At 35.6% G+C, this 12,480-nt stretch overlaps 1 long non-coding RNA gene across 15 annotated transcripts in view; it reads left to right on the forward strand.

Annotated features, from left to right (window-relative positions):
• The first annotated feature begins 245 nt into the window (after window positions 1–245).
• LOC138118444 (uncharacterized) overlaps window positions 246–12,480 on the forward strand; it is a 96,338-nt gene continuing 84,103 nt past the window's right edge. For 12 of the 15 annotated variants that reach the window (XR_011155140.1, XR_011155142.1, XR_011155132.1 and 9 more), the window contains exon 1: window positions 4,336–4,709. This is a non-coding gene — a long non-coding RNA (uncharacterized lncRNA). Of the gene's footprint in view, window positions 3,981–4,335; window positions 4,710–12,480 lie in introns of those variants that run through there. The other 3 variants (XR_011155135.1, XR_011155139.1, XR_011155134.1) reach the window with 2 other exon arrangements.

The raw sequence follows: 12,480 nt of genomic DNA on the forward strand, positions 1-12,480 counted from the left end.
TTGACTTGAATTTTGTGCTAATGTGTGATTTCCAAAGTTCCTGCTTGTGGTTCTCCACCCAGAAAAAAAGAAGAAAATCACAATGCACCCTCATACTTTTTTCCTACAAACAAGTAAGAAATACGTAATAATGAAGAGGCATTGAAAGTATTAAAAATGCAAATTGCTATCTTATGAATAAATAATTCTTATGAGTAAAGAAGTCAAAGACAGAATTAGTTACCTGTAATGTTAAGAAAACAGCTCTGAATGTTGTCCTGATCCTGTTTTTGGTATATCTACAAATGGTTTGAAATTCCAGTTTAGTAGCTTGGATGTAATTTTACAATATATTGAAGAATATAGATTTCATTGGGAGCAAGTATTTGTCTCAGGTAGGAAATCTTCCTCTGGCATTTGGCTAAAACCATAGAAAGAACAGACAAGTAACAGCTCAAATTGTGTAGAAGTTATTTAATGAAGAGCATCCCTGTAGTGAAGATCCACTTGTAAGTATGACTGCATGGAAGGGTTCCTGAAATAATCATAATTATGTTAACTTTTATTGAAAGTGAAAATTTGACAACTGACCTGCAAATTTCAACTGATGCGATACTGAGAATAAACAGGCTTGTCACAGGCTTCGTAATGTCCAGTCAGCTGGAAATGGACAGGATTGCTTTGTTTCCATTCTTTCTCTTGAAGCCCATATACCGTTAAGTTTTGTTTGATCTAAGTGGAAAGCAGATTTCTCTCTGGTTCAGCTTTCAGATTGTCTTCTCTTCCTTGGTAAGTGTGAGACTTTGCTGGCTGCTTGCACGTGTGCCCCCCACCAAGGATGAGCACTGACAGCTGTGTCACTACATTCTCTGAAACATTAAGCACAGCTTTTCCTTTTGCCCCCCTTTTACTCACTCAGGGTTTATAAAGCTCACCTCTTAGAAAGATGTGATAGTTGAAGGAGACAAGGACAGGTGTAAAAATTTCATTAAATCAATGATTCTTTGTATTAGCTGGCATCTATCATACAGCTGAGAAAACACTGAATATACTGTGTATACTTCCCTTCCTCAGTTCTAATGTTGTTTTGGGCATAGTCTGTGCACTCTGTGCCATGCGCTTCTGTATATAACTTTGCTAAATTATGTTGCATACATGTCTGTGTCACAGTTCTGAAGCCAGTTTCCTTTTCATTTGGCTGGCCCTCAGTTAGCAAAGCACGCCTCAGTGTTCCTTCTCCATGCACAAGTTTTCCATCTTTCTGTGATCCACAGCACTTCTGAAATGCTTTAGCTTTTGAGGTCTGGTTGTAGCTGTTGATCTTCCTTTCATTTCTGAGGGAAATCTACAGCTTAAGACCCTGGCTTGCAGGAAGAATTTGGGTGAATTTGTTGCCATCTGGCTGAGACATTCCATTGTCATTTTCTGTTCCCTCTTAACTGGAAGCTGCTAGGGTGGGACATTTTCCACAGCCCCACGTCTGAGACATGGATTACTCAGCCCTGACAGCATATGGCTGATTTCACATCCTTTTAATACCTCTTAGGTATTTAATGATTCAGCAGTTTCATAACCACGAACACAATTCCTACTTTGCACACAGATAGATTTCCCACGTCGGCACAGAGCTTTTCCAAAGGTAGTTTCTTAACAGTTCTGAGCATTTTACCTACAAGCTGCGCTGCTGGCATTCTCTATTTCATACAATACTTACTCACCTGACTGCTTCTTATGTGAAGAGTATGTAAGAGGTGTTAGTGTGGAATAAAGTATGAAAAGTGAGAATTATCACACCACGTAACTTCTAAGTAGAAAGGTGATTTACAAAGCCAGCAGTTGCTTTATATAAATCTTAAGATATAACCAGTACTTCTCTGAGCAAGAGAATCTCACACTGATTATGAATCAGAAACATGAGAAAAACTAATAGACACATAGAAGGCTAGAAGCTTGGAAACATAATTTTGGCTTCGAAAGTTGTGGTTTCAAAATCACAGAATCACCAGGTTGGAAGAGACCTCTAAGATCATTGAGTCCAACCCTAACACCTCAACTAAACCATGGCACCAAGTGCCCCATCCAATCTTTTTTTAAACACTTCCAGGGATGGTGATTCCACCACCTCCCCAGGCAGCCACATGTTTTTGTTTTTTTTTTCCTGCTGTTGTTTCAAAGAGAATAATAGCATTATCTATTATTTTTGACTTGCACACAGTAAAATTCCAGATGGGAATGGTCATCTTGATCCTGGCTTCATACTCCTACCTTGCTGTTATACCAGTTCAGGGAAGTGAACTGGCAGAAAATAATTCCCTTTATGTAAGGATAGCATCTTACTTGCTTCATTCCTTGAGCTTACTGAAAAAGATAAGCAGGGTCCTTTTGACCAGCATCTTGTCAGGAGATGCTGGTTTGGGGAGAGGGAATAAGAATGTGTGACCAGAGACAGGAGGAGCCCCTAATGTTAGTGCCTAAGGACTTGCATTGCATTAGCTCCTTCACTTTCTCTGTCATGTTGAGCATTTTCAAATTAAATTGCTTTACTTAGATTTTCCCAGACTATTGTACATATGAACTTACTAGCTAAAACTCATAGTGTTAAAAACTCTTTAGAAGGAAGAATTATTAAGAGGTAATTTTAAGTGTTCCAATTTTATATCAGTGTACATTTTATTATATCTGCTTGTATCTCATAGCGTTAAATATATTTCTTGTATATGAAGAATATAATTGAAAGAAATTTTATGCTTCAGATTCTGTGGGATTAATGTTTTGGCACTCAGTCCAAATGTCTACAAATTCTAAATGAGTACTCCTAGAAGTTGTGCTGCTGTACCAAGTATCCACATGTCATAGTCTGGGATGTAGTTTGGATAACTATGAATACCACAGCAATCCTTAAAACAAACAAACACACGAAGTCCAAAGAAATAACAACTTAGAAAATCAACATGGTAAAGTTCTTCAAATTTTTTTTTAAAAGTAAACTAGGGACGTGTGTTCTGTATTATCCTTATTGAAAAACAAAGGTCTGGCAACTTTATTCTTTGAAATAGTGGAATGACCCAAAGGCTTGGAATTGAGATTTGATATTGGCAGGAAAGTGACCTGCTGGTTGAGCATGTGCTTGTTGTTATTTCTGTGAAAAATCTATGTATTTAACCAAGATTTAACCCTTTTGGGAATAACTCCTAGTATGACCGCTAGATTTAAACAGTGAAATCTTTGATAATTGTATTCCCAATTATTTCCATAACCTCTCTCCACGCGAAATATGTGCATACGAGCTCCACTGAGCTGTTGGATATGCTCTGTCCCCTCACAGGTCTCAGTGTGACTGGACTGCAGATATTTGGGCATAATGAATTGAGAAATCTTTAACTGCTGTAGAAGGTAATTCAGCTGAACCCAACAAGCTCAGGAAGGCAGTTCTATCTATTGGGGCTTGAGGCTGATAAAAAGTTAGTAAAAGGGGTGACATCTTAAGACTATCACAACTGTCTCTGAAGTGTTTGACCACATCTGGGGAACAGGTAGGTGAATTTCTTGGTTCCAGAGTTCACTTCATCTGTCAGCTCTGCAGCTTAGCTGTCCCATTCTAGGGCTGCAGAGCCAAAGGAATATTGGCTTTGTGGTCATTGTGGGTCATGCGTCTCTGTGTTAAAATTTTAAAAATAGCAGCTTCATTTCACTTGCTCAGCAGTGATCTGTAGATTTCCCCCCCAGTTTTTATGCTGAGGAATTAGCATAAAAGGTTATGAACCTAAATTTTGGATGTGGCTAGCATGAAAAAAAGTACAGTGTGTGAAAGGTTGGCCTTATTTGATATTACCAGCAGTTAATGGTTACAAAGTGTTTGCAGTTACTCAATCCTTTCACCTGCTGCTAAGAGACTTAAGAGACACGACAGTTAAATCTGATTATAATGGTTTAAAGGATGTGTTTCCAAGGCATTCTGGAAAACTACTGAACAGCAAAAGTTCTGAACTTGCTTTGTCTTTGTGAGTTAGAGATTTTTCTTTACCGAATCAATTTTATGTGTGAACCACCTTATATGAGTTACTGGTAGCTGTTTAAATGAATTATTTTCAATGATTTAGCATGAATTCTGCTCTCTGTAATTTCTTTCACTCCTTGTAGTAGTTATTAAATAAGTATGAAATGTAATTATTTTAATTTTACAGAAATCCTGAGTAATTTAGGATTTCTCTAAGAATCCAGATGATTGAAAAAAGCATTTTTTAAAAGAAATAAATCACTGGGATGGGAACATCAGTTTAATGTTGACCTTTCTCAGGCCTTTATCATCTTTAATAATTAAGATTTTTCATGACTAATTTTTTATGATTAGTCTGTTTAAATATTGGGTTCCTGACTGCACTATGACTAAGTAGTCTGGATACTTACATCTTAAACTGAGAGCAGAAAGAATTCATCATTCATACAAAACTATGCAGTGAAATAAATCTTGAGCAACAAAATTCTAATCATCTCATAAGCACACATTAGTGCACATATAAAGCTACACATGGAACTTGCAAAGGGGAATCAGGAAGTCATCTCTCACCTTGTGCTGTCTCCAGTGTCTGTCAAAAATTAGTGCAAATGACTGTTAAAATACTGAGTACAAAATCTTAGTTTAACTTACAGTTCACCCACAAATGAATATGTATGTCAAGTGCCACAAAGGAAAGAATAAGGCCCCAAAAATCACTTCCTTTTAACTCCAGGTACTTGTTATTTTATGCTTTCATTTTATTGACATAAACATAATATTTAGAATGAAATAAATGACGTGTAAACAATTCTTTTATGTTGATTATCTTTTTCTCCTGAGCCTATTGAACCTTTGCAAAGCTTGTGCAAGGATTCTATCATGTTCAATATTAGGCTTATCTGCTAAGAATGCTCTCCACTTGCTAAAAAGCTTCTCAGTTCCTGTCAGTCCTGGGAAAATACCTGGGAAAATTTCTAGTAACTCAAAATATTTTGGATAACTGACTTTCTGATAAATCAGTGCCATAATTAAACTGTAGTGAGTTTGCTGCATCCTTTGCATCTTGCCTATTAGATCTACCCTTTTTTAAAAGCATCTTTTCATTAACAGTGCACTTCTTGAAAACAGCAAAATTATTTACAATTTAAAAATGTGACATTACTAATACGTAATGTTGCTTAAAAAGAAATTAACAATTTGTCCTTTATATCAATTGATCTGTATGGACAGTCTGTTAGAAAATTGTAACTGAAGAGACAGAAAAGGAGGGGGTTTTTGGCTTTTGCTTTTCTTTTTAAATATTCCACTTAGTGAGTAATTATTCCATGGTTCTCCTATGCCAAGTATTCAAACAGCTTGATATATATTCCAATGAGAAATTAAGCAGGTTTTTTTATGTTAATTATAGCTTATGGTAGTGAGGACACTGTATTTTAAATATGCAGAAAATATAAAGCAAACTGTCTTAGTTTAGTGAAAAAAGAAGTACATAGACAATCCCATGCATTACTGCCAAAAGCATGACTTATAAATGAATAAAAATAGTGTATGGGTTGAATTCCATTCCTTGTTTTCTGTTGCAGAATAGGATGTTTTCTTTTTTACATGAGTGGCAATGAAAGTGCATGAATTAAAAAGCAACAAAAAAAAAAAGCCACCCAAAAACCAACCAAACAAAAACCAACCCCAAAAAGAACCCTAAAAAAGAATTGCAGTTATTTCATAGAGCAACTTCTGTCTCATGGAGACCACAGTCTGAGAAGCTCTGATTGGAAAGGTTAGATTTTAACCAGCTGAATTTCATTGAAAACTTGGAGAATGAGAGAAATGGCAGTACAACAAAATTTTTCTTGATAACCAGAGAGAGACTCACTTACCACATTCCCACAGTAAAAATATTTGTGTGACTAGATTTTCTCGTTCTTTTTTTGCCTACTCTGAGTCCTTGACAGCTTTTCTGTGTGGCTTTCTAATGTGGAATTCTTCTGGGCTTTTCCTAGAGAAGCCTTGAGGAACATGAGAGAAGCACAAAGATTTTATTTCTCATGTTTTATTACCAGCTCCTCATTACATTTACCTGCTGTATTATAAATGCACACACTGTGAGATAATACAAATAAAGGCACAGCACATAACAGAGGGGTATAAAGAGTTTCAGAAAGCAGAGGTTCTAACCGAGGGGCATTATTTTGTACATGTGATTTGGGACCATGGAAAAAGAATAAGAGGTCTTGTTTAAAACTTCTGAAATTACTCAGGATTTTGTGGAGTGTTTAATTCAGATGTTTTTATTTCAAATTGTTCAAGTCTAAAAGCTAGCTAAAGGACTTTGCAAAGGTATGTAATTTTGTCAGTGATCAATTGTATAGAAGAATATATCTTCAATGTCAAAATAGATTAAAATTCATAATGGCTGTATTTTAGTTTCATAAGCCTTTCAGAAAGTGAGAAATGTCAAAAAATTGGGTGAATACGTGTGGTTTTGAATTTATTTTTGAGATGAAAATGGATATTTGAACAGCTGTGGTATGTCAGGGACTTGAGTGGATAAAGAGGAAATAAGCCAACAGAAACTGAATATTTGTGGGGATTTTAAATATTATATAAATAACACGTGCCATCTTTGAAACAATGCTACAGGGTACATCAGAGATATTCGGGACAGATTTGTAGTCATTGGTATTGTTCCCAGGGGAGTTCTTTTCCACACTGCTGTAGTCCATAGCTGTGCAAGTGTCCCTGAGTCCCTCCATGAGTGCTATCTCCCCCTGAGGAACAGCCACCCCAGGGAAGTGCAGTGGAAAGAACACCTCTGTTCCCGAGGTCAAAACTGCTGCTGGTACAGATTCTGCATTTTTTCTGACTGTAGCCACCATAAAGTACCACAATGTGTACACAGTAACCCCTTAAGTCCACAATACTCTCAAGAGACAAGATACTGTTATAAATTCTCACTAGTAGAGAAAAAATGCAGTGCTAGGAGAACAGTGCTTTTCCTCCAGCTTCTCAGGAAATAATTTGTAGTTATTTTAGCACTGGGAGACCAACAATCAGATTATTCAAATTTGTTTTACCAATAAGATAGGCAGGAAAGGTAGTCAGTGTTACAAATTATCTTCTTATCAGGTTTGCTATCCTGCTTACCTGTTCCAAACTCTACATTGACAAATTCCATTTTAGCAATTTGGAATTTGTCCCCTTTACTTCTGAAGCCAGATGAGAGGGAAATGTCTGTATATTTCCAGTTATCACAGAAATCTTTGTTTTACAGAAATCTTTAGAATTATTTTAAAATTTCCTTTCTATTGAAACCTTTATTTTAAGATTTTTTTTTTGGGGGGGGGGGGGGTGGAGAGAATCTTTTTAAAATTCCTACTAATATAATTGTATCAAATGAATATACTTTCATAATCATAATAATAATTAAATATTAGAATGGAGTACAGAGGTATTGACAATAACAGATTGAAAAACAGTAAGACTAAAATGATAGAAGAGGCCTATTAATTATTTACAGTCAACTTGATGTTATCAGAGATTCTCAATACATAAATTGTCACAGGAGTTGATATTTACAGGACACATGTAGTACTTACCATATATTCCTTACAATACAATTCCCAAATATTACGATGAACCAAAAAGGGGAAAAAAAAGAAAAGAAAAATGTGCTCTAGTTTGGGGTTTTTTGTTGTTGGTTTTGAGGTTTTTTTAAAGGTGGAACTTTCCTTTTAAAAAAGATATGTATAATAATAATAATAATAAAATAGCAGACTTGTTGAGGCAAACACATTGAAGTCATTCAGAAAAATAACTGCATGACATCATGGGAGAAAGATAGAACCAAAAAAGGATAAGTTTTGTACGCCAAATAGCTTCTATTCATTCCCAAAGAATTTGTCCTACTCGCACAAGAATTGGGAGAAAGAAAGAAAGAAATAAAACCTTTGTCCTTGGAAGCTCACAAAACACAAATATGTTGTCCCAGATAGAAAAGGTCAAAAAAGTAAAAAAAAAAAAAAAGAAATAAAGCCATGATTCTAATCATGAATGCTTACTGAGAAATACTGAATTGCTGCTTAAAAAAACAGTTCAGGTTGCTCCCAGTAATCTAAAGAACTCCCAGAGCCATTGTGAACCACTATATTCTTTCATTATCTTACATTTTCAGCAAACTAGTATTTGCATATTAAAGGATGATTTTTGACACATTTTTCTGTCTTGATCACTCAGAGCAGCAGGAAGAATTTTACACCTTTATGAATTTAGCAAGGTGATTCCCAGACACTTTCTTGGCACTAGGAAATGTCAGAAACATGGGCTGCTCCACAAGCTGATCTGTGCCCTGTAGCTTATCCTGTTCTTAGCAAATAATTTTATTGTCTAAACCCACCTGCATAGTTCAGGAGGAAACGAAGCCTTTGGGTTCAGAAGGTTTCCAGGACTAAAGTACTACATAATCTCAGGTTTCATGCCCCTTGACATATCCAGGTTACTTTGAAATAAATGCTGTGCTAAATACCATGAGGTAAATCTTGCTCTTCTGCCACAGGCCTGTTTATCTGTTTCTTTACCTGTCCTATTATTATTTTGTGGCTTTCTGTACTTCAAGGGCATCTGTCTCTGGACAGGTACCTGCTCCCTGCCTCTTTTTTGCCTCTGCATTGTCTAATGATGACCACTTGCCGTCACTACTCCTTCCCTCCTGTTGTTTGCAATTTTCACATCATGTAGTTCAATCCATTATCTTAATAGAAATCTTATTTGTCCTTGAATGCGTGCAATATGCTTAAAAATGAGTATATTATCAAATTAACATATAGAAGTCCTTGAAATTGATGTTTCTGAGGATGTTGTTAAGTTCATGCACTACGTTAGTCACAGAATTCTCCTTTTATTAAACAGAATGAAGGAGCTGCTCTTGTTGAGAAGAAAATAGAACAGCAAAAAAAAAGGTGTCAGAAGTTTACAAAAGCAGGAAGGTAATATCAATAGGGAAGTGGCTGTGTTGTCTGAAAGCTGAAAAGGAACTTGTTGAAATGGATATAGCTGGACAAGATTAGGATAGTTGGGTACCTTTTAGTGCACATATATAAGTAATCACGATTATTTTCTTGAATTCTGGAATTTTCTGAAGGTACTGGGGCTACCTTCAGAAGGTGGTCCATCTTAAAGTAGTGTTATTGTCATGCTGGAATGTAGTTTCCAGAAATAACACCTAAGGCTTCAGAGATATACTGGTGCTTAAAAGCAGATTTGCTGGCTTCCTGGCATATAGACGTTGATAAGCTTCATTTACAAAATAATGATATAGAGTATTTGAGACACTTTTAGCTTTGTGATTGAAAGCCAAACAACAGTAATCCTAAAGTGCCGAAACACTAGGAAGGAAGTGCCATTCTTAGAGGAACTTACTTAGATCATGAAAATTGCTCTTTAAGACCGTGCAGAGTTTGAAGGCAGCAGACCAAATCAGACTAAAAATGTGGCTGTAATGATGAGCAGTGCCATCTGAATGTTTTACAGTACTGTAAAACAGTACAGTATGAGATTTCTGAACTTCTGGGCACAAGCTTTGCACCGTGGAAACATGGTATTACTGTTACCAATAATTTTGGTTCCGTTTGTTTATATGCATGTGTGGACTTAAAATCACAGTTGTACTGTGGCATGTATGTATCTTAGGTACTTCATATGTATTTTCCTAATGACAAAGTTTTAATGTTAAAGTTAAGGAACGTTTCTCACTTGTGAAGGATGTGAGTCTAAACTGCTCAGCAATTTTTTTGTTAAGACAAGATGCATCCTTTTTGTCACTTTTGGAGGGAGGTGAAGTGACATTACCCTACACACATTCAGATGAAAGCTGCATTTTGCTGCAAACTTGAAGAGTAAATGTTAGTTTAAAGTATTTTTTTTGCTACCATTATGCTTACAAAAAAATTCCATAGTAGTAATGTTGTTGCCATGATAGTCTTCAATGCTGCATGATGTGCTACACAATACAAATTGGCCTACTACCTGTAGGCTTACATTTGGTTGGCAGCTGTCTGTAGTTGTGCAGGATTGGTTCTAGGGAATCACCAGTTAAAAAAACCCAAACAACAGCATTAATTTCAGAGCTATGAGTTGTGTGTATTCAAACATCCATTTCTGATGGACCAGTTCCTAGGTAATTTCTGTGAGCTGATTGTTCTGATCCTTGCTCAACTCAGAGATTAAGTTTTTATGTCTTCTGTAACAGTGTTCTCACTCCACCTTTTTAAAAATTGGCTGTTTAGTCTCAGTTAGTTATTCTAGAGTTCCTGAAGAGTCAGTTCCCAGGGAATAGCCACCATTTTTTTCCCGGTAAAGAAGTAGTCGCTTCCAGAAGGCAGCTTTCCTGCTTTCCATTTTCCCCAGATTGTGCAGACAGTGCAGGTTTAGATGAACAATTTTATTGGTGTATCTACAAAAAATCAATTCCCCTGAATCATGATAGTAAGGGTCCTGCTTCTTCTGCTTTGTTTTCTTACAATGATAGAAAGCACTGAGAAAGTCTTCCAATTAGTATTTTATGCTGGCAGAGTCCTCTTTAGAAAGCCTGTGTGAAATACACATATGTGGTAGCAACTAAAAAAGGAAAGACCTTTTCTTCTGCACTGTCCAGAAAGAATTCCACATCCTTGTTAAATTCACTCTAAAAATGTAACTGAACAAGCCTGCAGATTTACTTAGTAAATTGTCATCTAAATCCATTGAGCAAAGAAGTGTTTACTGTAATAGTCCAGAAATCTTTATAAGTGTAATAGTTAATCCCTTACAATTCAGGCCCAACAAAAATGTGTGCCAATATTACTTTCTCAAAATTGAAGCATATTCATCTTTCTAAACAGATGAAATGCATTTGTCATATTTATCAGGAGATCTAGGGAGAAAAACACAGCTTTCTATCTGAACCTTTCAAAAGACTAAGGGAGTTGTAGGTGGGGCATAAAAAAGGAGTCATGACAACTTTTTTTTTTCATGTAGGTACAAGGAAACACCACCCACAAAGGTAATCAAGGTCTATATTTAGGAATAGCTTTCAAAAACTTATGGTTTATATTATTTCAATTGCCAGCACTTCAGAGCCTGATTCCCAAAATGAGAAAATGATACACGGAGAATAAATAGAAGCACATTCAGTGTTTCATTTTTTGGCATTATTAATACATTTTAGATGGCATGTACTAGTAAAACGCAGAGCACAGCATTGGAATTTGGATCAAATTATACGTTTTATTTGTTTTGTTTCTTCCAACAGAGATAAATTAAAACAAATCCTGTGTGAGCTGGTTTGAGTTCAGCATTTTGCAATCAATGCAGTTAAGTAAGCAATTGAACTAACCTATACACTTTTTGTCAAATCTTTTCTTTTAAACTAATGCATTTGAGTACATAAAAAGCTCTTCTTACTGTTATATTCCAAGTGGTGTTTGTGGTGATACATAAAATAAACATCCATAGAGAAAAACCACTTTTAGTTTTTATAGTTTGTAGATTGATGTTAAAGGGAAATCCAAAACTCCCTGCAAATGAATTTTAACCCATAAGCCCAGTAAAACAATGGCAAGTATGCAATCTGCCTCACAAAAAGATTGTTTAATGTCTTCACTGCTCTAAAAGAACTTGGTGTGGCCTTCAATCTCAAAGACAACTTCACCTGTTGCAAAGGTTGACTGAATTATCAAAACACGTCATAGAATAAGAAGTTCAAGGTGTTATTTCTCTCATTTTTTAAAGCCATGTGCAGTTGTAAAGGTTTTGCTTCTATACATTGGAATAGAAAGAAGAGTTTTCACATGACAGTATTATTGCAAAGGATTTTAGGCATGAACTGATTGTGGATTTTTTAACCATTTTGAAGATTAGCAATATGAACAAGGTATTTTAATAATAATGCCATTAAAAATATATTTGTTAATAAAGTGGAAGATTTAAAAAATATTAATAATAGCACAATATGAAATTGAACGTCGTGGGGGATGGGCAAAAAGGAAGGGGACAGCAGAACACAAAGCTGCTACAGCATTATCCTGTTAGAGTTGTAAAGGGTAACCAGGCATGTTAAAAACAGTGTAAGGTTAAGAGGAAAAATGAAGAAACAAACCTATTTTAAAAGCATTTGATCAAATTAGATGTCTTTTACTATTGCAGACTACAAAGAACAGGTGAATTTTCCTTTAACTTAACTGCAAGTACTACTTTTATTCAGTAATCCAAGTCATTTCTCTTTCACTAAGTATGAAAATAAAAAATTGTAGAATAAACTAAGAAAAATAATTTTCTGTCATCCAGAAGATAAGCAAGAAGTGAGTAACAGGATGGGTTTGTGAACAACAAACCGAGTTAAGCAAGTTTCATTTCCCTCTACAACAGGGTAGCAGCTCTTGTGAATGAGGAATAGGCAGTTGTATATTTTAATTTTAATAAAGCTTTTGAAAAATGTCTCAAATAACATTCTTATAAACTATCTAGAGAAA

This window comes from Aphelocoma coerulescens, chromosome 14 (assembly GCF_041296385.1).
Source record: "Aphelocoma coerulescens isolate FSJ_1873_10779 chromosome 14, UR_Acoe_1.0, whole genome shotgun sequence".
NCBI lineage: Eukaryota > Metazoa > Chordata > Aves > Passeriformes > Corvidae > Aphelocoma > Aphelocoma coerulescens.